Here is a 25832-nt window from a genome sequence, read left to right on the forward strand (position 1 = left end):
ATTTATACTCCTATAGAAACATTAGTTATGAATCAAGTTGTTGAGAAAATACAGATGTACATAACATTTAAGCATTGAGAAAGCCAACAAACAAACAAACAATAAAAAATAAATGTACATAACATCTGAAACATGAAAATGAAATTGTCTAGTTTCTTTACTCCACATGAACTTCATAGTTTATGCTATTTTATTAAAATTAATAGACGATCAAATAAATTAACCATCAAAATAATTTGTGTAACAATTGTTATAAGGACGACAATACTGTCATTTGTTTTAAGTTCTTTTTGTCTAAACTTTGCATGCCTGAAAATTATAGCAAGTGCAGAGGTATCTAATTAAAATAGAACTAAAGAAGAAAATGTGCAAAACATTGTAACCTGTTTGACAAGTGGACGATAGTTATCATCACTTGAGACTTTCTCTGCGCCACAGAGAAAAAGAGCAGAATATATTCAAGCCAATTTTTTTACACAAACGGAAGACTAGTATAAATCTTCATGAACGATAGGGGTTATATGTTCACCACATCTCTCAGTATCTCCTTTTGTCTGTCTTTTCCGGATTTCATAAATCCACACCTAAAATACTTTCAAGTCCCACTACACACTCATCTGTTGCTGTATGAGGTTCTCGTGAACTGTACCTAATTGACTAGAAATGGAAAATAAACATTTTGCAACCAATTAAGCCTAATTACATTGGATACTCATAAAATATCTCTGTGATGATATTGCCCTAGTCAATTCATGGGACGTTCTTGATGCTGTCAATAGCTATGACATGACCTACAGTAACCTCAAGTCATCTGTACTTCTTTTTAAGGCATGTGACAACAAATTGGTTACTTCATTTAACAGACTTACAGTGATATAATTTTGTTTCATTTGATGCATCACCTTGAAATGTTTGGCACTCTTGGGCCAAGAAATGTAATCCATTCCTTACTTACAAAGTTGATCATGTGACTATCCTGTATTGAAATGTTTGGCACTCTTGGGCCAGGAAATATAATCCATTCCTTACTTACAAAGTTGACCATCTGACTATCCTGTATTGAAATGTTTGGCACTTTTGGGCCAGGAAATATAATCCATTCCTTACTTACAAAGTTGACCATCTGACTATCCTGTTTTGAAATGTTTGGCACTCTTGGGCCAAGAAATGTAATCCATTCCTTACTTACAAAGTTGATCATGTGACTATCCTGTTTTGTTCATTTGTGAAGAGCATGGTGTTGTATCCATGTTTCTTTCCATTTTTTTAATTGTATGTTTGTTTCATTTTTATTGTTAGCTTATCCAGCTTAATTTAAATTCACTTAATTTGAATTTGCTTAATTTGAATTTGCTCTATTTCATTTAGCTTTTGCTTGTTTCATTTGTACCTTGTGTCTTTAGATATTTGTTTAAAATGTGCTTCATTTGAATTCGCTCTATTTCATTTAGCTTTTGCTTGTTTCATTTGTACCTTGTGTCTTTTGATATATGTTTAAAATGTATTTCATTCGTTTTATCGAAGTATTGTTCTCATTGTTTTAAATACCATTATTTCATTTGACGTTTGCTTGAGTTCATCATATGTTTTTTGCTTCTTTTGATGTTTATGTCTTGTTCATGCCTCATTTGCTTTATTTGAGAACTGACCATACTGTCTGAGCTTTAATATTTTCATTCTACAAGCATGCTTATTTTACTGTATTTCAGTTTTATTTTACATGAATGTTATTTATTTTGTTTTAATTTCATATTGTGGGTGGCAATGGCTTTCCATAAATGTACTTGCCCTGGCAAAATATAACTTTGAAGGTGTTACTATGCCATAAAAGGCCACAAAACCAAACTGACAGTCTGAACTAAAATACAAAAATCCTACAAATCTGGTCTGTGTACAAAGTGGTCAAATCAAATTTAAACAAGTAATTCTGACGACTGTCCAGTTCTGACAAAGGTTCTCTTTATTATCACTAATACTACACTACAAAATCATTCCTTAATCAAATGGTCAATGATGATCTGAAAGTATTCTTCTTCATTTAAACCTGACTAATAGCCTGTAATATGCTGATGATCATTTCTTTCTTTCTTTTCACAAAGTACATATACTAGTAATTCTCAACATGAAGTCACCTAAAACTTTAATGGCAATCCCTGATCCCTTATCTTGTAACATTTCTGTGCTGCTATCAAACTGTAGGAAGTCCACCACCCTGATAATATCAGTTTGATAAAATCCAGATCTGGTGTAAAAAGCTCTCTTCCAAGAAAAAACAAACTGATAAAATTACCACACCTACTCGCATACAAGTCAGACCCACCTGCACAGACCCATATCTGCCACCATATTATGCACCAGCAGATTTGGGTCAATGCAGTTTCTTAGCAGTAATCAGTACAACAAACCACACAAACCCCGGTGCATTATGCAACGACAGGTTAGGGACAATACTGTTTGTAATTCGACCTGACTTCTAAGCGAGTATGAATGGCATAATGGATTTTTTTCTCTCCACATAATAACAAGAAATAGGCTGTGCTCCCTCTGTTTTATAAACATTTGAAATACAGAAATGTAACATTTTATACAGAAAAAGCCTGGAAGTAACAAAAAGATCCTCTATATTGGAACATTAATTATAGTACATTACATGGCACTTTGGATTTCTGAATTGTACCTTTCATAATTTATTGATCTTCACCAGAAACTATATTTCTTTTTATTACACATGGGCCAAATAACTCCATAATGTTGGATAAAAGTGACAATATCAAATAATTTATTAAATTCAAAAGCAAAATTCAAGACATATTGTACAAGATGATGGCATTAAAGTAACTACAGACCCTCCAACACAACTTTATGATACTTTTCACACTATCAGGATTTATGAAAGTAGCAAGCAAATAAGCTGAGATTTGAAATACATTAGTACTGTCATCCCAAACAGTAGCACACTATATTAAAACACACCTTAACTACATCAAACGTGCATTAACTTTTATGACATAACTCCAACCCGTTCTAAGCTCAGATGACAGTACATGTATTTTGTGGCATCTTGGTGTGCTCTTTCAGTGAACCATATTAAAGGTGTCAAGCTGTAAATGTAACAGAAATATAAGTCAAGGTATAAATCAAGTAGGATTAATATTTGTGGAGAGGGCCAAGGGTCCTAATTTTGGCCCCATCTCAATCCTTTGAAGTTAAACCATAGATGACCCTGCTCTCCTCCTGATGTGAGGATTACAAACCAGACATCATTATTTACCAACAATATTTCTTCTGATGTGAAAATTAGAAATCAATTACAGGATTTAATGATCCAGTTATGAAAGAATTAACAAATCTTTCAACTTGAACATTCTCAAGTTCATTAAAACTTGTTACAAATCATGACACAATTATATATATATATATATATATATATATATATATATATATATATATATATATATATATATATATATATATATATATATATATATATATCCATTTATGTCTGCCAAACATATGCATCTGGAAATGTACACAGATTTTCAACCTAATAATTTATTTAATATTATTATAAATAATTCTAGATGATAATGTGGCTAATGACAAATTTGTGTTTGGATGAATCAATTTCTGGGGACAGATACAATCTCAAAACTTAATTTTATGCTTTGCTGGTATATAACAATAATAATAATAATAATAATAATAATAATGAGGACTTTGTATAGCACCTAATCTTTAGAAGCTCTAAGCGCTTTACAACATTAGAAAACACCTATAAGATAAAAAAAACATATAATGCTATGATTAAAAAAAACAAACACCATGAAATAAGAAAACATTAAAAAACATACTGAGAATATTTAAGGTAGGAAACATTATTAGGTCTTTAAGTTTGTTCTTGCAGTCGAAATAAGTGAGTTTTGAGAGTCCTCTTGAATGTGATCACTGTGTCTTTGTGTCTAAGTTCAATGGGCATCTGGAAAAGTGGTAAAAATGTGTTCTACAAAATCTACAAATTTAATTCTTTATGATAAGGTGTATGATAACTTTGGGTTTGAACCAAGCAATTTTCTTTGACTTTGAAACCTTTGGATGAAATTAGCACTTATCCATCTGCCAATCTTATCAGAAGTTATGTCTCTGTGTAAATGTTTTTCCTGCACTGAACTAGCTTTGATAATTTCTCACAGATTCTCTGGAATTTTGAATGTTACAGGCAAGCTAGACCAAGAGAAAACTACAGGTTCTTCACATGTAGTGAGAAACAGACAACCTGTCACTCAGAGGAGATGAAAGCAATACTAAATACAATTAATGCAATAAAGATGTTGGTGTTTATTTATCCTGAAAAGGTGTACATGTCTATATGCCCTACAGGACATGAAACTAAGCCATTGATAGCAAACTGCAGTGAATGTATGCTAACTGGATGATTTTTAAGGGCAACTATAGGCTCTGATCTGGTCATTGTGGAGCATGCAGGGCAATATACAAGCCCTGAACCTGAGCTAAAATGTCCGAGGTTGCATTTTTGAACAACATTTTTAGATATGAGTTTTAAGATATTGTATCCTTTTCACTGGATTTTACTTTAAATCCCTTCACTTTCAATTTTAAAGAATGCATTTCATGCTATGACTGACATCAGCAAATGTTAATATTTGACACCTATCTTTAACATTGGCATCTAAAATTCTCATAATTTTTCAGATGTTTAGTAGCTAATGTAAAGTTCTTCCAATCTACACACCAGCAAAATAAATTTTACATGTTACAATGATTTGGTTGGTTTGTGGTTTTTGTAAGGCACTTTCAACCCATTAAGTTTCTTATGCTGAGGAAGTGGGAACTACCATATATACTTGTTTACAAGTTGGGTCCAGCTGCAAACAACACAGACCCTTATGTGCTCTTAAATAACGTGTCAGCAGATTTGGGCCTATGTTGTTTGTTTTACTGATTATTCCTAACAAACTGCATAGACCCAGAGCTGCCAGTGCATAATGTGCTGGCAGATCTGGGTCTGTGCAGTTGTTCAAACGAGTATACATGGAAAGTCCCTTACCCAAGAACACACCAAGGCAGATGACCTGGACCAGCCTGAGTGACCCATGGATTACAGGTGTGATTCAACTGAACTAATATAGTTCCCTTATGTCATGATGAATGTGGACAATATTTTGTAACTTTATTTGTCACGCTATATTTGTATAGTTTTGTGCTCATGAATATTTTTTTTTAATTTAACAGCATGTCACTACCTCATCTGTGATGTCTACTTGATCATGTAAGACAATGTCAATGATGCTTCTTCAATTATTTTTGCCACAGCAAGCTAAAATATTGAAACAGGTTCAGTTATAATTGAGAACAGGAGGCCCATGATGGTTTCCAAGTGCTAACCAAGCTGGCATCTGCCAAATAGTCAAATGCAAGAGCAGTTGGTTGAGAAATTTGTGTGGGGGTGGGTGGGTTGTTTTATGTTGAAATTTCTTGTAATATGTTATGAAAACAACTGCCTCAACCAATATTTTTTGTATCTTCATCCATTACTGATGGCACATCACTTGCCCAACACTGAAAGACTCCTGTGCCATTACACTTTGTGTTTGCATAAATTCTGTACAACAGTTTTCAAGTTAATGAGTAACAGCAACTTTAGCTGAGGGTGGAACAGCATCATAATTTTTATAAATATGAAAGCCTTAAAGCTTATGTCAAATTGCAGCAAAGGATTTTTATTTTGTTTCAGTAACAGCAGGCTTGGCTTCCACAAACTCAAAATTCTTCAATCCAGATGCTCTACCTATCTCGTTGAATTCTGCTGAGGATTTTAGAAGTTGTTTTAAGGATTTAAAATTTTATTAATGGTTGTAATATCTGATGGCATATTGTTATCATCTGAACAAATCTGAAAGCTTTTAAAACCAAACATTCTTTCAAATTTAGAAAATTCTGCTGTGCAGTAACTGTAGCCATATCTGAATGTGGATTGGTATCATTTAAAGTTCTTTAAGCAAGGATATTTTCATAAGTCATTTAAAGTTGGTCTATAATTAGAAAGAGTGTCCATATTTGCTAGCACATCATTAAGGTTTGTATTATATGGAAAGTAACACAGTTAATGATGATTTCTGTCAAATTTGGTCAAATTCTGCTCAGCAGTTTTTGGACAGGTGTTTAAATGCTATTGGTGGCCATGTTAAATGGTAGATAGGCATCATTTATTGCATCTGAAACGTCTTCACACCATGGTAGCCTCTGTAAAGTTTGGTCAAATTCAATTAACCAATCCTAGATAAAAAGTAATTTAAAGGTTTTTATATTTTTATTACTCATGGTCATATTTGATGTCAAAATGGCATCTTTATAAAAACATGAAAGGTCTTTGCGCAAGTGTTTTCTGCAAATTCAAATTTTGTTAAGCAGTTCTGGATAAGAATTGACTTTAAGGTTTTTCTACTTTTAGTAAGGATATCCATAAATGTTATCAGATCACATCATTTGTAAATTTCTTAAAGTTTCTGAAACCAAGATCCTCTATTAAATAATGACTGAATTCCCTTGAATGGTTTTGGAGCAGTCCTATACAAGTTTTTCCATTTTGTACTGATGATAGCAATATATGATGACAAGTTATTATCATTTGTAAAATTCTGGAATACCTTTATGCCATGTACAAAGTCTGGTCAAAATTGGTCTGGTGGGTTTTGAAAAGAGCTTAAAATAGCAACTGCTGACAGACACATGATAGGCACAGTGCCATACCATCAGCTCAATGGTCCTATGTCTGTGGGAGTTGAAAATTCATCTTTGTCTAGTGGATACATCTTAATTATCTTCCTCAACATGTCCTCTCACTGCACTCACAGCTTGTGCTACCTATGGCTAACTAACATGGCAATTAATATTCAATGATTGCAACATTGCTATTTATTCAAAGCACAAAATAAAGAATCAGCAAGTAAAGTGTACTCTAGTTTTTATTTTTTTATTTTAAAAAGGCCAGAAATACTTACCTGATAAGTAATCTGTTTTGACAGGCATGAGGAAATCCTGTTCAGGTTCAGTAAGACATTAAAACCATTTTATCTCCCCTCCATCATGGATTATCAGGCATGGGAGGAGATGTATGCATTCCAACTGCAGCTCCTGTCTTCAGTAGAGCAACAGCAATGGGAATAAACACTCCAAATCTCCTTTAGAATGCAATCAAAGCCATAACTGTAGTGCAGCCATAGAAATGCTAACATTCTGGAGAACCATGTAATCTCTAACAAGAATAGAATATTTCAAATTGTGGAGAAAAATCCAATGTATACAAAAAAAATGAAGAAAAACAAGAGACTATTCTTTACGTTGCTCATCTATATTTTGCCATTCTTTCAAAAAAATTGACAACCACTGCCCGCAAATAAAAGTCTGCATGTGTATGATTTTAATGGCACATCAGCACAATCCTGGCTACATAATGCTGATTAAAATTTAACTTCTGAAAATGTTGAAATAAAAGAAATCAATCCAGTTGCTTCTTGGTCATTTAATCCAAGTGAAGTTTATGTGACATTCAGAAGCATGTCCATTATAAATCGGATGGAGTTTTTACTTGCTTTAAATTCCCTTTTAATCTTTATCATACACAAGATTTTTTTCTTTCTCAAAGTCAAACTAAACGTAACAGCCCTGTCTTTTTACCCTCCTTTTTCTCTATTGCATTATATAGCATGGTGTCTGAAAACAATAAACTGACTCCCATTTGAAATATTTTTCTATCTAATTTTTATACTAAGTCCATTAACTACTCCGGTGGCCTAGTGGTTAGAGCGTCTGCCTCAGATGCAGGAGGACATGGGTTCGATCCCCAGCCTAGTCATACTAAAGACTTATAAAAATGGTACTAACAGCTGCCTTGCTTGGCACTCAGCATTAAGAGGTTAGTGTTAGGACTGGTCAGCATGGTGTCAGGATAATGTGACTGGGTGGGACATCATGCTACATGTCTGCAGCATGATGTCCCAGTGCTAAACATCACTATAAACTGCCACACTGCAGACATCATAGCAATATGACTGAATTTTAAAAAAAAGCTACATTAAAAATCCAATTCACATAAACACATGACAAGTACACCAAATATTTCTCAGTGCTGACCAGATCAGTCAATGAGATGATTCAAGTTGCTACGCAAATATGTCAGCCTTGAACTGTGCCAGTTGTGCAGATACAAAAAATAAATGTGATTAAAAAAGACATGAGTATGGCATGCAGTACATGATACACCCAAGTTGACAAAGACTGAGGGTGGGGACTTTTTCATTGTCTGCTTGTATGTACATGCACATTTGTAATAGTTTCTACAAACTACAATGTTGTCTAGAAGTCATGGATGGCACCAGAAATATGATACAATTCAAGACATTTTGGTTTAAGATGCAAATCAAAGTTTCAAAGTCATAACAATGCCATATGTCAGTTAAATTTTGCTGAAAATGGTAAAACTGTAAAGCTGATTGGCTTTGTTTCATTTCAGTGATCTTTTATGGCACCTCAACACAAGCAGGTTTTTTTTAGTGCGGATGCAACTGGAGTCAAGTACATTGCTGAAGGACATACAAAAAAAAAAGTTGACATAGGCTGATCCAAAGGTAGGATTTGAACCTGTACCTTTTTGGTTGCAAGTCCGACACACTAACCACTGAGCCAGTGACTCCTGCCTCCATCAGTTGCCTCTCATGACATGCTGAAGGCAACATCAGACCTATTTTACATCCCACACCTACAGGAAAATGTAATCAGACCTATTTTACATCCCACACTTACAGGAAATGTAATCAGACCTATTTTACATCCCACACCTACAGGAAATGTAATAAGACCTATTTTACATCCCACACCTACAGGGAAATGTAATCAGACCTATTTTACATCCCACACCTACAGGGAAATGTAATCAGACCCATTTTACATCCCACACCTACAGGGAAATGTAGCTGAATTTGTTTTGGTAAGACTCTTAACATGTTGGGCTTTAATCTATTAAGCTGAGTGATAAAAAATATGTGACGCAAGGGTGAAATTTCATTTGAATGAGGCAAACACTGAATCTGATGAAGATTTTCATTGCATAAAAGTTTACTTCATCTTTACTTTCAATCAATGTTCTAAAACTATACTGTGGAAGGACGAGAAAGTCTGTGACAGACAGTATGTGCTGATGTACTTTCAATCAATGTTCCAAAACTATACTGTGAGGGTAGGAGAAAGTCTGTGACAGACAGTATGTGCTGATGTACTTTCAATCAATGTTCCAAAACTATACTGTGGAAGGAGGAGAAAGTCTGTGACAGACAGTATGTGCTGATGTACTTTCAATCAATGTTCCAAAACTATACTGTGAGGGTAGGAGAAAGTCTGTGACAGATGGTATGTGCTGATGTACTTTCAATCAATGTTCCAAAACTATACTGTGGAAGGAGGAGAAAGTCTGTGACAGACGGTATGTGCTGATGTACTTTCAATGTTCCAAAACTATACTGTGGAAGGAGGAGAAAGTCTGTGACAGATGGTATGTGCTGATGTACTTTCAATCAATGTTCCAAAACTATACTGTGGAAGGAGGAGAAAGTGTGACAGATGGTATGTGCTGATGTACTTTCAATCAATATTCCAAAACTATACTGTGGAAGGAGGAGAAAGTCTGTGACAGACGGTATGTGCTGATGTACTTAAATATATTTTCCTCCATGATAATTTTGACTTTTGAGGTAGTGGGTGTGACTGTAGTGTTTGACACTATCTAATCATAATATAGATATCTGGAAAATGTTACATTAAATTATCTCCTGCAGTTCAGACAGTACGCCAAACATTGGAAATAGGTCCCTGAGTTACATTTTCCTTTGCTGTGACCTTGACTTTCAGGTATGGAACATCAATATGGTATACAATACACTGTCTAGTAATAATACATATATAATCTCTTTCATGAAAATATCTTCACTTCAACAAAGGAAACATGTCAAAGAGTTACATTTTTACTTGCTGTAATGACACCATCGAATTCAAGTGCAGGCTATGGCACAAAGTACAGTCAGGTCATGACATACATTTCAGTAATCCAAACTGCCTCAAACTTGCTCAGAGTTATGCACCAGTCATAGATTTTATCAGATTGATGAAGAGACAGCACCAGAATATAACAGCCATATAAAAAAGCATGGTTTTGACATCCTAGTGGTTTAAAGTAAATGCATCATCTGACAGAGCTGTTTCCTCTCTTCCTGATACTCAGTGTTAAAGATTATTTAGGAAGTTATCTGAAAGATGTTTGTGGTAAACAGATGCATGAACCTGACCTGGCAAGACCCTTCTGGGCCCATGCCATGCAAAAATCACAAGAACCACCTCCAAGCTAATGATGATTGCACAAAAGGCATTTAACAAGAATGCAAGGCCGACTCCTACATATCATGAAATTGACCACACTGCCAAATCTGGTGGATTACAGTGTTAAAAAACCTCACAATTGAACTATAGAAATCTATTTGATGCACCTTTTCAGGTACTTGGATCAGCTAAGAATCATGTTGGAGGCAATGTGTCCTTTGTCTAGTGAAATACATTCCACATCAAAATGACCTACTTATGCCTTGCAGTTAGATCCAGACTGAAGCCTAGATTTTGATACATCCTAAACTCATCTCTTATCTTTATTTTTTGAAGTTGGTGAAAGTCTACACTGGTTCCAGTGATAATGGGAGTCTGATGTTTTCACCCCCTGCTGCTAATGTTGTGATAGGACCAAATGCTGCCAGTGTATATTAATGGAATATCTGAATAAAGATATGTCTGGCAAGTACCTGTTTAATCAAGTAAACACATTTCAGAGTAGGGTTTAAATTCTAAAAGAATGTGTTAAAGTCTACATCAATTATTTGTCCATCTGTACCAGAGATATTAAAGATTTCGACTTACAATTATCCCTTGGAACATCCAACTTTTAAAGAATATAGTTTTTGAAAACTTCAATTTAAAAAGAAAGAAGACATCTGACCCAATTCAAATTCTAAGCAGATGTTTGTAAAACTACATGTATTGTACAGTCTGTGAACCTTGTAATGATTCAAGGCTTCATGTTTCAGTGACACGTCAAGTTTTAATAAAAGTCAATTTTTTAACGTCAAAAAACAAGCTATAAAATAGATTGTGTGGATGCAAAGTGAATTTTAGGAGATTCATGAATACAGTACAAAGGTTTAAAAGTATGTGATGGGGGTGGGGGTGGGGATACTGCTGATAAATGTATATGGAGTTAGGGAGGGGCAGGGGAACAATAGTGACAAATATTGTTACTGTCATACCTTGTGGCTACTTCAAATAAGATGTGTTCAGTAAAGGCATCTACCAAAATTTCACATTACATGATTTCACATGAATTTTTTTAAATGTATTTTTTATGAAGATGAAAATCATAATTATTTGCCTTAAACCATCAAACCTGGATTCATAAACAGCCAAAATGAATAGTATTAAAGTTAAATGAATTACATATTTTTCCATGAAAATTCAATGCAGTGAAACCAAAAGATCTGAGTTATGCAATTTCAAGTTATGCAACCAGTTGGGAACACATCTTTTGTGCAAGTCAAGGGAGTTAGCTTTAAACACAAATCCCAATTCAGTGCCTGAAAACTGACCCAAATACACAAGTTTAAGGATGGACAGATACAGACAGATTAACGAGGACAATACTGTATTTATCTGTCACACTGACTGGAGCATAGAAAACATCTCAAACTTCCATTCAGTGTATAGTGAATGATTGCAATTTATCTAATAAATTTTTTCATTTCAATACTTTAAAAATATGTAGACTACAATTATGACACTGATTTCAAGAATTGTCTATTCTTTGAATTTTTAAACTCATTCAACAACAATTGTATACATTGTGAGCAGTACATAATTGACTACCTAAAGGATCTGTTTGATAATGTTTAATACTAACCATGAAATTGGTGTCAAATGTACTATTGATCTCTTCTAATTGAAGATTTAATATTAGTACATGTATTCCCTTGTACAAATGTTTAGATTGTGTCAATAACTGAATACTGAGTCTGCCTTATCCACTGACTTCAACACTTACTAGTGGTAAGCAGTGCTACATAGTACTGTCCAATCCACCATAAATTATGTCTACCTAATTTTCCTGCAAAATCTTATCACAATTTTATTCTTCTTTTCAACTATTCATTTTGTCTGGCCATTTCAGGGAGCCATGGTAGCTTGGTTGGTAGAGAATTTGACTTGTAATCTAATGGTCAGAGATGAAGTCCCACTGCAAACATGGACCATGATCTGCTATCAGATAATGCACCAACAGATCAGGGTCTTTGCTATTTGGGGGCAGGAAACACATCTTGGAGGTTAATTCTGAATACAAGAGATTTTCATTTAGCTGGATGCAAAGATGTGTTAGAAATATCAGGGTATTTTTTTGCCTATTTTGCTTGCCCTTAAGTAGAAATTTAAATATTTTTTTTTTTTCATTTTTGGGTCCTGGCCACTTTTTACCCCAGATCTCAAAGTTATCCTAATTTGTCAAAGGTTTGTCTTTCCATGTGCAGTTCAGACCACTCTGCCTTAGGGGGCAGGGTCCAGTTTTTATGTACAAATTTAATGCCGCAATCAGTGACCTAGTATAAAAAATCATAAAAAATTAAATACACAAGTGAGATCAAAAAGGTCCATATTTTTAGATACCTTTATTAAAACAAAGCATAATAATAGTGTTCACTTGACCAGAGAAGTCAATGGCAGTTCACAGCAGAAGAGGATCATGCACCCCAACCCCTATTTTATACCTGCATTTTTCACATCCAAATGCCATTTTTGACAGCATGTGGTGCTCGCAGTGCAAACGCAAGCCCTTTCCCTGGATGAAAATTTTGAAAAACATTGTCTACTAAATAGTTTGATGCAATTCAGAATAGTTGTCATCCAAGCCGTTTTTGAGATACTCTAGTTGCCTTGAACCCACGTGTTTACTGCTATGGGAGGCTAGCTCTTCTTCCTAGCCAACTATTGGTATTTCACTATCAACATACTGCAGAGCAACTATGGAAGGTGTACATGACTGACATCAATTTCAAGAACAACACCAGACCAAAACACCTAGTTCACAAATATATCCATATCTATCAATACTAAACAATAATAGCTGAAAAAGTCACACCATAGCCTTAAGTTAAGAAATTTGCCAGGGGCCAATTTACGAAACTGGACCCTGCCACCTTAGATCTCAGGCCAAAAAGTCTAAAATCTAGACACAAAATCCAGTTCTCACAACCGGCGAATTTACAGTGTAAAAAATCAGGTCTAGAGAATTAAATTTTTTCATTTGTATTTTGTAATGTGACTAGAATGTCCAGATTATATGGCATCATTGTAGAGCTATCTACTTGTCTGTACTACCACACACTTTGGTGTATCTTAAATTACTGTGACACTACAAAGCTTGAAAGTAAGGTACAACTGCATCATGACTAAAGGCGGCATGGTGCTTAATGAGTTATTCATAACTGTACAGATCTGGATCCACCAGTGCATTCTGCTACAGCAAGTCTGGATCTACGCAATGAGCAGTTGGCTCAAAGTATATCTAGTATCCACCCCATCCAGCTCGGTTCATCTGCCTTGGTGTTTCCTTGGCCACTATTTCCTCTGAGCGATATAGCCATTAATATATTACAGCTGCTGTTAAGAACCAAGTAACCAACCAATTGTCCTTTTCATCTGAGATAATTAAAGCAAATGTACATTGTGTGTACCTTAAACAATATAAAGTTTAATGCTATGAAACAAACCCTGTAAGCCAAATTCCTTAGAGATATTTATCTTGGTTTCAAAACGTGTAATACCAACCTAAAACTTATGAAAAGTAGAGTTTATCGTCAGAATAAGACTTATTTATCAGCTCTACCTGACTCTAATTTTAAGGTTTATAAATAGCTTTAAAATAATTTAGTATACACAATGTCTGGCCACAGTAATTTTAAATCAGTTGCAAGAAATATAAGAGATTATTTCATAATGTCAAATAATTTTAAAAGCAATTCCATCCTGCCCATTATCCACAATTAAGAAGATCTTGTGACATACGAAATTGATTGAAAATTTTGCAAATAGACATGGTGGTGAAGTGGTCTGAAGTGATGTTATCATAAGCCTGAAGCTTTATCACAATATTAACACCTTTGTAAAAAATATTATAATAATATCACATTGTTTATATAGCAACTTCCCAAGATTCATTAAAGGGTTACATTTCCTGCAACCTCAACATAAATCGGTTTTTATTTAAGTTTTTACTATCATTCTTATGCTTTGACATCATGGTGAAGTGTAACTTCAACAAAACATACCAAAAACAATCCTTACAATTATGAAAAAATTGCAACAGAAATGATTTACACATGTACACATGATGAGGAACAAAGCTATATACTGCGGGTGTACTCGATTTTAAGATCGCAAAAGCAGGAGTCTAGACCAGGCAGTTCATTTACATATCTACGAGTTTACGTATCTTGTGCAGTTGCTGTACCATTTAAGACTATACTGTGGAAGGAGGAGAAAGTCTGTGACAGATGGTATGTGCTGATGTACTTTCAATCAATGTTCCAAAACTATATTGTGGAAGGTGTAGAGAGTCTGTGACAGACGGTATGTGCTGACGTACTTTCAATCAATGTTCCAAAACTATACTGTGGAAGGAGGAGAAAGTCTGTGACAGATGGTATGTGCTGATGTACTTTCAATCAATGTTCCAAAACTATACTGTGGAAGGAGGAGAAAGTCTGTGACAGATGGTATGTGCTGATGTACTTTCAATCAATGTTCCAAAACTATACTGTGGAAGGAGGAGAAAGTCTGTGACAGATGGTATGAATGTTGCAAACTCACAGAATGTTGCAGCTGATGTCTGACAAAAAAACACAGATTGTAATGAACAACTGACCAAAACTCACAGAATGTTGCAACTGATGTCTGACAAAAATATAGATTGAAAATGAACTGACCAAAACTCACAGAATGTTGCAACTGATGTCTGACAAAAATATACAGATTGAAATGAACTGACCAAAAATCACAGAATGTTGCAGCTGATGTCTGACAAAAATATACAGATTGAAATGAACAACTGACCAAAACTCACAGAATGTTGCAAATGATGTCTGACAAAAATATACAGACTGAAATGAACAAACACAGAGGACATAAGTCATTTCAGCAAAAATGATATTTGACAAAAATGAAAAGACTGAAATGAATGAATGCAGAAGACATGGCTCATTACAGCAAACATGCCACTCTGTAGTAGTGCTCTGTACTTGAGTGAACTGGAATATGATAGAAATGGGTAAAGAGAGGACATTGGGTGAGTATTTCATATGTATGCCTTATTGACAAGTTATATTTTTTTGCCATTATTATCAAACCATTCATGTGTTTATATGCTATTAAACACCAAGCAAGCAATCAAACTTATTGAAAATTTTGGAGGAAATGCAATGGTCATATTACAAGTAAATGCATTAAGATGGGTAATGGTCAGAAGTATTTCAAATGAAAGACTTCCTATCAAAGCCATTTGTATCTGAATCACCAAGATACATCACTTTCAACTATTTCTTTACTCTGTAGAGAGCTTCTGGATCTATCTTAGTTCCAAATGAGAAATGACCAATTAAAAACGTTCTTTATACAGCAGCAATCTATCTTCTCTAGGAAATATTTTTTATGCATACGTTTTATAAAACATGTTTTAGACTCGTATCTTTAAATCAATTTGTACTAAAAACTGGGTCAAAACCGAATCAATATCTCAATCACAATCACTCTGTAATTATAATTTCAAACAAAATTATATTATAAGTTGTTGTATGTCTGCTTTTATGAATGGTACAACTTTATGAATTTATTTATGAGTTTTTATCTATTTAACAGCATTTATTTGTTTATATTACTCGCCATTTACTTACTATTGCCAGGGACCATCACTGTATTTGATGATCTAAGCTCAGATGGAAATATGTCACAAATACATAAGAGTAATGTTTTCAACATTTATCAATAAATACTTTTTCATTGTTTATAGGTAAACTGAGACAAATTACAAGAAAGTAAAAGTGAAAATGACATATTAGTATCTTGTACACCTAGGAAGAAGTTGCTTGCCTTGGTAAATTTTGAAATGTGCAGTTTGCCCTCCAATCTGCCATTGTTAAAATTGACATATGCATTTGTAGGTAGATAGCATATTTTCTGCATTGGATTATATAATCTATGGGTACAAGACTTATGAAATATTTCATGAGAATGTGCCAATAAAACAGATCAGTGCTCTTAGGACTTTATCCAGCAGTGTAACTTCCAGTTTTCACTAATCAATTATTATGTCTTCTCTAAGGAGACCATGTGAAACTAGCACAACAGAAAGATCTGGAATTCCACCTGCCAAGTGGAGAAGCTTTGGAGTTTACTCATACTGATGTGGAAAGTGGCCAGAAATCATGGTATTGACTTTACCTGATTCAGCAACTGAAAACAGTGATGTATATTCACTTACAAGTCCAGTTCAAATGCAAGCAATACAGACCCTGATCTGCTATCCCATTATGCACAGGTAGATCAGGGTCTATGTTGTTTGTTCTGGTGTAGACAGAGATCTTGCCAGTACATTATGTTACAGAGGATCTGGGTCTGAACAGTTAGCAGCTGATACATTAGAAGTGAGTATATACGGTATACCATAGCAACAGGAGCTATTGTCAAGGCAACATTTTGTCCCAGTAGCAATGGATAATAAAGTGTGTGTACATTAAACAATGATATTGAAACTGTATGAATATTGTTTAAACAGAAAAACAGAACATGATGCTAGCAGTCACAATGATGTATTCAATAAGTGTTATTGATTCCAATGAAATATAAATATGCTTTTGTTAGATATGAAAAAGGTACCATATTACATTTACTTATAAGTCAAGCCCAACTGCGAACAGTATAGTCCCAGATCTGTCGTTGCATAATGTGACACAAATCTGGGTCTATGTCATTTGAAATGAGTTATCAGTAAATAGACCAGACAAACCTTGATTTGCTGGCACATTACACTGTGGTAGATCAGGGTGTATGATGTTTGCAGTTGGACCTAACTTACAAGCAAGGATATATTGTAGTTGCTAGGAGAAATGTGTTTTGCTAAAGTCTCAAACCCTCAATAACTATTTCACATGATCTGATCTTGTTTTTCAAAAACTTAAAACATACTTCTGGCTATAGTAACAAAATTTCTTTATTTCAGTGAACCTGTCATCCCCAAGGGACCCCATGACAGGCTACATGACTGTCAGTACACAAATCCAAAATGACAGTCAGTTCATGGTTTTAGCTACTAATGAAGTTTGTGTAGTTTTTCCATTTGTTCAGTGTGTCCCCTAATATTTCAAGACTCCTGTAAAAGACAATCAAACTTTGATTGCTAATTTCCTTTATTTTGGCACTAGTTTATAACATCTTCCTCTAGCTGGTTCCAGTTCAATGGTCAGCACTATCTCCATGCCATTATTAATGGCAGATCATCGAATATAAACAAAAAGGGTTTTGTTGTTGCAGGAAACACTGCAAGTATAGCTAGTGTAGATATGGTTCATGACACGAGATCAATCATGTCATTAGAGCTTGTGTCATGGGGCTGTATAGTGGTCATTTCAAGCATATCATTAGAGCTTGTGTCATGGGACTGCATAGCAGTCATTTCAAGCATGTCATTAGAGCTTGTGTAATGGGACTGCATAGCAGCTGTTTCAAGCATGTCATTAGAGTTTTTTGTCATTGGTCTGCATAGCAGTTATTTCAAGCATGTCATCAGAGCTTGTGTCATGGGACTGCATAGCAGCCATTTCAAGCATGTCATTAGAGCTTGTGTAATGGGACTGCATAGCAGTCATCTCAAGTATGTCATTAGAGTTTGTGTAATGGGGCTGCATAGTAGTCATTTCAAGCATATCATTAGAGCTTGTGTCATGGGACTGCATAGCAGCCATTTCAAGCATGTCATTAGAATTTTTGTCATGGGACTGCATATCAGTCATTTCAAGCATGTCATTAGAGCTTGTGTCATGGGACTGCATATCAGTCATTTCAAGCATGTCATTAGAGCTTGTGTCATGGAACTGCATAGCAGTCATTTCAAGCATGTCATTAGAGCTTGTGTAATGGGACTGCATAGCAGCTGTTTCAAGCATGTCATTAGAGTTTTTGTCATTGGTCTGCATAGCAGTTATTTCAAGCATGTCATCAGAGCTTGTGTCATGGGACTGCATAGCAGCCATTTCAAGCATGTCATTAGCGCTTGAGTAATGGGACTGCATAGCAGTCATCTCAAGTATGTTATTACAGCTTGTGTCACTGGTCTGCATAGCAGTCATTTCAAGCATGTCATTAGAGCTTGTGTAATGGGACTGCATAGCAGTCATCTCAAGTATGTCATTAGAGTTTGTGTAATGGGGCTGCATAGTAGTCATTTCAAGCATATCATTAGAGCTTGTGTCATGGGACTGCATAGCAGCCATTTCAAGCATGTCATTAGAGTTTTTGTCATGGGACTGTATAGTAGTCATTTCAAGCATATCATTAGAACTTGTGTCATGGGACTGTATATCAATCATTTCAAGCATGTCATTAGAGCTTGTGTCATGGGACTGCATATCAGTCATTTCAAGCATGTCATTAGAGCTTGTGTCATGGAACTGCATAGCAGTCATTTCAAGCATGTCATTAGAGCTTGTGTCATGGGACTGCAAAGCAGTCATTTCAAGCATGTCATTAGAGCTTGTGTCATGGGACTGCAAAGCAGTCATTTCAAGCATGTCATTAGAGCTTGTGTCATGGGACTGCAAAGCAGTCATTTCAAGCATGTCATTAGAGCTTGTGTCATGAGACTGCACAGCAGTCATTTCAAGCATGTCATCAGAGCTTGTTGGACAATTTATCAATGATTCTGGGTTTTCTCAGTATTTTCCTACAAAATGTTTGAATTGTTAAAAATGAAAAGCAAATCCAGGATTCATGTTCACTAGCAAGAATCTGAGTGCCATTAAAAATATTGTCCCCATCAGCACGGCACTGTATTAATTTGATGATCTGATAAATCAGCAACATGTATAGCACAAAGAATAGTAACTGGTCAATAGATCAGAGGCTCTTTCTGAAACCACCTGGCAGAATGTGATTGAGAACAAAGTGGAGGCAACCATGCTCTAAGTCTACCACAACAGGTAATTTCAAGTTTTGCCTCAAAATGTGGTTTGATTTTATTTTTCTGTGATCTCTCTGGAATATATCAGCAATATATAACATAGATATGAAAATGGCATTATCACTTGCTGTTTCTTATACATTTTGTAACTAAAAGGTCCAAGAATTTTAAGGCAGTGTGAGTTGAGAGAACAAGGGGTGTGTGTGACACTGACAGTCAAATTGGGGCATTATCTCTATTGACTATGCTGAAAGATTTCTGATAACTACAAGTTTTAAAAAATCCAATTTTCATTTAAAGGACGGTAACCATAGTATAATCATCAGCATAACATTCTATTCTTAGGACAACATGAACTGCTTTCTGTAACAAGTGGTCAATTAACCTATCGTCAGATAAAAAGAAAACCATACCCGACTCATTAGCATTGCAAATCATATGATATTAAAGTATTTTATGCTGACAGTTACCCCAAGTAAACTATTGAGGTCTTTCTTACTGCATTTTATTTCATGAAAAAATTTCCTGAAAAATAACTGAAAAATGATTTGAATTTGTATATGATACACGGTGGTAGTCAAATTGATGATGGATATTACACCTGAATGACCAATAAGCTACCGGTCTGCAGGTAAATCCCATGATGCCTCACACCTTTGACAGGTATCAGCACATACTGAGGCTTGACTGATATTTTCTGCAATATCTTTATAGTCTATTCAAACAAAATCAAATCTGATATCATTCAAAAGGTTCATACATTTTTTGTAAACAGCAAAATGTTTTAAAAGCTTATCAAAATGTTAATTACAGTATCTAAAATGAACATATAATTCTACCTTTGAAATAACTACATCCTAACAACTCTATTTTATGAATTTCTTCCTGTTCTGTTAAATCAAATCATGTATGGTAGGATTCTTTAGCTAAATTTGGTATACACTTAACAGTATCTGAGAAAATGCAAAATTAAATAATATGAGCAATAAATTTTTTTAAATCACCTGGATCACTTTCTTCCCAACTGTCAAATATATATATATATATATATATATATATATATATATATATATATATATATATATATATATATATATATATATATATATATATATATATATAGCTCTAATGTATGCAAGAAGTTGTATGCAATTAAGCCATATCTGATTCAATTTAAAGATTTATTAAATTTTCTACTGACTGCACACTTTTTTTAAATCTCTTTTTAAATGTATGGGCAGTATTTAGGCTATAAATAGTTACAAGAATGCTAACCCTGATGTACTCTGAACCCTGTTTCTGTTGCAGCCATCCCATGCAAACATATTTTATACATTTCACCATGTTCTATCAAATCCAGTCATATCTGGCAGCATTTAAAACCTAAAAATTTGTATGCATAATGCAAAGTATTAGAAAAGGCTCATTTCAAATTTTAAAGCAAAACTGCTATCTTTAACATAATCCTTTTTCTGTCGCAAATGTTAAATATATAATTTCCCTATTTTATAAATTTCTCCATATTTTTATGTCATTAAATTACATATGGTATCATTCAAAAGCCTGAAAATTTTATGTCGACTGTAAATCATAAACCTCATTTAAAATTTCTGGTTATCAGTAATACACCCTGAGTGAGCCCTGGGACTGTTTTCCTACCCCACACTGCCGGCGTCATGGTAAATTTAACATATCCTTATATCCTGACCATGATGGGGGTCAGGGAGACAGAGTTACCAAATATACTCAGTTATAAGTCAAGGCCAACTCTAAACTGCACAGACCTATAGTACAAGTCACACAGGTCTTGTAGGCATTCAACACTGACTAATGGGTGTCATTTTTCAGAATTTATTCTACTTAGCTTTAAGTGGCAAGTATTGACTTCATTTGGATTCATATACATCCATATTACTTTAGAAGGTCATTGTTTAGATGCCCCTTGAGGTGCATATGGCAAAATCAATGTTAAAGTTTTTAGACATTTTTGGAAGAAATGAACCTAAAGGTGTGATCCAGTACAATCCGGATTGAATGTCATGTGCTGTGACATCGTAATGAAAGCTACGCATATTGATGAACAAAATCGTACTAGCCTCGATTGTGACAATGCCACTCTACGTGCTTTTATTTAAACTAAAGTTTAGAACATGGCCACCAATGTATAAGTCCATAGCATAAAATAAAATTTTCATCTGAACTTTCTTGGTGACAATAAAGGTATATAGCATTCAATAATCAGGATTGAATATATTTTGTTTAAAGAAAATGAGTGTTAAATTTTAAAAGAACAATTTATATTTAATTTAAAACAAGTAAATGTGCATACATGACCCATGTAACTTGAACTATAGAGCCACCTCAAACGAATTACTTGTATTAAAACCCAGAGTTAAAACTTTTGATCTTAAATTCAATATCATTGCACTAACCTGCTCATCTGAATGCAACTAATTAAATAATCCAGTCAAAATTAACTTGTATCTGTACTAATCACTGTGCTCATAAGCTCAGTGGAGTATAAAAATGTAAGCAATTACCTCTGACCTGATTGAAACCATTTTCATTCAGAACCAATTAAATTTAAATATTGCAAGAAATGTGTTAGCAAAAATTACATGTCAGTGCCATTCATGCAAGAGTAGTGATAAAAAGATTTTCAAGATGGCCACTATGGTATCATGTTGGAGGTCAAATGAACACTATTATTATTCAAAGCCAACTATATATTGCTATAATATTGTTTTACTGAAAACCTCATATCAGTAAGATCATCCATGATGAAGGAATAGCCATATGAAGATTTTCAGGAGCTAAACATCATGGCAATATATATATATATATATATATATATATATATATATATATATATATATATATATATATATACACACACACACACACACACACACACACACACACGTATATATCACCAAAAATGAGTTTTGTTTTTCTTTTTAAAAACATTTGTATGGTCATCTTTTAATTGTTCTGTGCAGGAGCCATGCTAATCTTCTCTGTATCATTCCAATTTTAATATATGTACTGCCAAAGCAAGTACATCTGTTTAGGACAGTAAGATTTTTCAGATTTTGGGAGGTGAGACTGATATTTCATTTTTTTGGGACCAACTACATCTAGGAAAACTAGAGCTAAAGCGAACAGATTTCAAATCACAATACATTTCTGTGATTATTCAAAGAGGAACCAACCCTTTTTGTTATCACTTAGGTGTTCTTGAAAAAGTGTGATAAGGCGAATTGATATAGAAGATGGTTTATAACTGGGGGTTATAACAAGATCAACAAAGCCTTTAATTCCTTCCCTTTTGACAGTCTCCACATTTAACAGAATTCTTAACCAATTGTTACTGCTCATTTTTTTTATAGCTTGTCTTCAGCCTTGCTGGTGTCCTGCCAGTTCTCATCAATAAAACAAACATTATTTTACTTTCCAAGATCAATTTTCAGTATATTTTAATACCTTAACAATAAAATTAGTTTAACACTCTTCTCATGAGAAACTAATGCATAAATCATTCTAGTGAGAATAGCTTGCTGTACATACCATTTCTACAGTCTTATTGGACCAGATGATCTTGCCCTACTGAAGTGATTCTCGTTACATGGTTGTTGTATTATGTTATCCATTTTATGTCAGTAAGAGTTACATTTTATGCCTAATATCTCATTTATATTATTACATATTATATATTATTAGTAGTAATAATCATATGCCTAATATCTCATTTATATTATTACATATTATATATTATTAGTAGTAATAATCATATCATAATGGAACACTGACCTAAAAATCACATTGCAACTTTCATCAATGCATGTCTGATTTTTACAACATGCAGATTTCAAATAATGTTTTCTGACATATCCACAATACATGTACATGTAGTAAAAACAATAGTGATTATTTACCCTTATTGTCTTCTACTGCGCATGTACAAAGTCAATGTATGCTTTCCCTTTGCAAAGTCATATAAATAAGATGGATTTAGGTGTGCTTTTTGAAAAAAGGCAGTTGCAAATTACTAATGAAAGGACAGCATAACAATTAAAACAAATTTTAAAATTCATGCTTTTAAGAACTATTACTATTAGTGGTTTCTGATGAGAACTGGTAAGATGCCAGTAAAGAAACTTTTTTGTTACTGATATTGTGTTTACATGAACAGGAACAATCCCACCTGCAATTGCTTTACTGTCATTCCAAGTCCACCCCAAATTATTCAAGACCCTAAAATGTAATTTATTTAGATTGTGATGATAGAGTTCACAATCATTTTAATCTGGCTTGGTGGTTCATGGAGTTATAAATACCAGCGAAGACAAATAAAAAAGGATGGATTTTGTAGCTTTATTAATATTAACAAACATTCAGATTCTATTAGAATACAGCAAAAGAATATCTGAATAAGAAAATGTTTTTTTTCTTCTTTCAGTTCTAGTCAAAACTCCTTATCAATAAAATCATGTACTCAAGAGAAGTGATAATAATATGACTTTCAAGATGGCCACCAAAGATCAGTGCCATTTTTATTTTGGAACAACTAGACATCACAAGTTTTTTACTGCAAGCCCAGTGCCAATATAATCATCTACTCAGAAGTTGTGACAACAAGATTGTCAAAAGAGCCAAACAGTGGACATAATGAATGTCCAAAGGACACGATTTTCATTTATGACCAACAAGACATCACAAGAAGTCTTTTAGTGAAAGCCCCATGTCAATATTACTTTTCATTGAGAAGAAGTATCAGTAACAAGATTTTCAAGATGTCAACCATAGTGGACATATTATTTTGTAGATCAGCACCATTTAAAATTAGGACCAACTAAACATTATAAGAAGTCCACTGGTAAATGTCTATGTCAATACAACCATCTGTTCTGGACGAACAGCAATAACAATATCTTCCAGAGAGCCACCATACTGAGTTTAAGATTTTGACCATTGTCATTTCAGACCAACCAGATATAATAAGCCTTCCTGTGAAAACCTCATTTCAATCTGACATTCCATTCCGAAGATTTTAAAGATGACCAAAATGGTGACAATTCTGATACAAGAGTCATGCCATTTTCATTGATGCCAAAGTGAACATGATCAGGAAGGATAATTTTGGTGGAAAAAACACAGCCAATATGACCGAACATCCAGGAGGAGTATTGATAACAATGTACTCAAGATGGCCAAAGTACAGCCATACTGGGTGTCTGAGTGGCACCATTTTCACTTAAGAACATCTAGACCTTGAGAAGAATGTGTGTGCAAGTTTCGTATGTATCCTCCAAGTAGTTTGGGAGAATTAGCAATAACAATGAGCTTCATCAGCATCCAAATCATCCAAAATGTCATTTTTTCTAAGCTGATAAATTTATGTTGATTACAACTATGTTATCAACCAAATATACATGTCAGACTGATAAAATAATCTGAATGGTTTAGAACATTATAGCTTTGTAGCAATAACTGCACAAAACAAGTATTAATTGTGCGTAAGATTTGGCAAACTATAAAACTCAAAATTTATTTAAATTAAATGGAGAAAAAATATCATAGCAGAGGTGACATCAGCAGTGAGCTAAAAATCATGAATGTCTGCATTTCCGACTGACTTCAAACACAGCTGAAGCATATACAGGCACTTAACAGGGCATTTCCATTGCCAATATCCTCATTTGCAAATGAAAAGGCAGCCACACATGAAAACAAAGCTGGTGGCCTAGTTACAAATCTCTGTGCTATGTATGTATCGTTTGATATAAAGAACTGGAATAACAAGCAGTATATGTGTAATAGTACTATTTATAATAACTTGCCAGTAAAGCTGACTAAACTGCACAGACCTACCATCACATAATATGCAGGCAGATCTGGGTGTATGCATTTTTGTTAGAAGTAAACAATAGAACAAACAACATAGACCCTGATCTGCTTGTGCATTATGCAATAACAAATCAGGGTCTCTGTTGTTTGCAGTTGGGTTTCACTTGTAAATATATATGGTACGCCTCTGCTTAACTGTTCTCCTTTTTGCTCAAGAAAAACTGATTTCATATCCCCTCTATGTGTAACCAGCTAGTTATTTCTTAATGCATGTAATTTACACTTAAAATTAATTATTTCCACTTGAGCTGTGTAATTAAATTTTAAGATGCCCAGATGGTAATTACTGTGGGAATATTACATTTATCTGAAGAACTTTCTTTTACTTTTAACAATGCAGCAGTATAAAGATTTTCAATGAATCACATTTACTCTAGTGTTAATAATTTATCAAGGTAAGAATGGCAGCTACAATTTTCTATGCATATTTCCCCATAATTTCTGCATTAAAATTTCAAAATGTACATTCTAGTATAAAATTCAATTCACACGAATACTGAATGACAAAATCGTATCCATTTATACTCAGTATAAAAACCTTTCAACTTTAGAGATAAATTGTTTAAACATTTTACAAACAGTGATATTGCAGACATCT

General features: G+C 34.1%; 1 non-coding gene across 1 annotated transcript; it reads right to left on the minus strand.

Moving 5' to 3' along the window:
* Positions 1–22286: 22286 nt before the first annotated feature.
* LOC149793705 (U6 spliceosomal RNA) lies at positions 22287–22388 on the minus strand. Its single transcript, XR_016423111.1, has one exon. It is a non-coding gene; the product is annotated as a U6 spliceosomal RNA (small nuclear RNA).
* Between the last annotated feature and the right edge of the window lie 3444 nt (positions 22389–25832).

This window comes from Sinohyriopsis cumingii, chromosome 8 (genome assembly GCF_028554795.1).
Source record: "Sinohyriopsis cumingii isolate HCF-2022 chromosome 8, ASM2855479v2, whole genome shotgun sequence".
In the NCBI taxonomy this organism is placed as follows: domain Eukaryota; kingdom Metazoa; phylum Mollusca; class Bivalvia; order Unionida; family Unionidae; genus Sinohyriopsis; species Sinohyriopsis cumingii.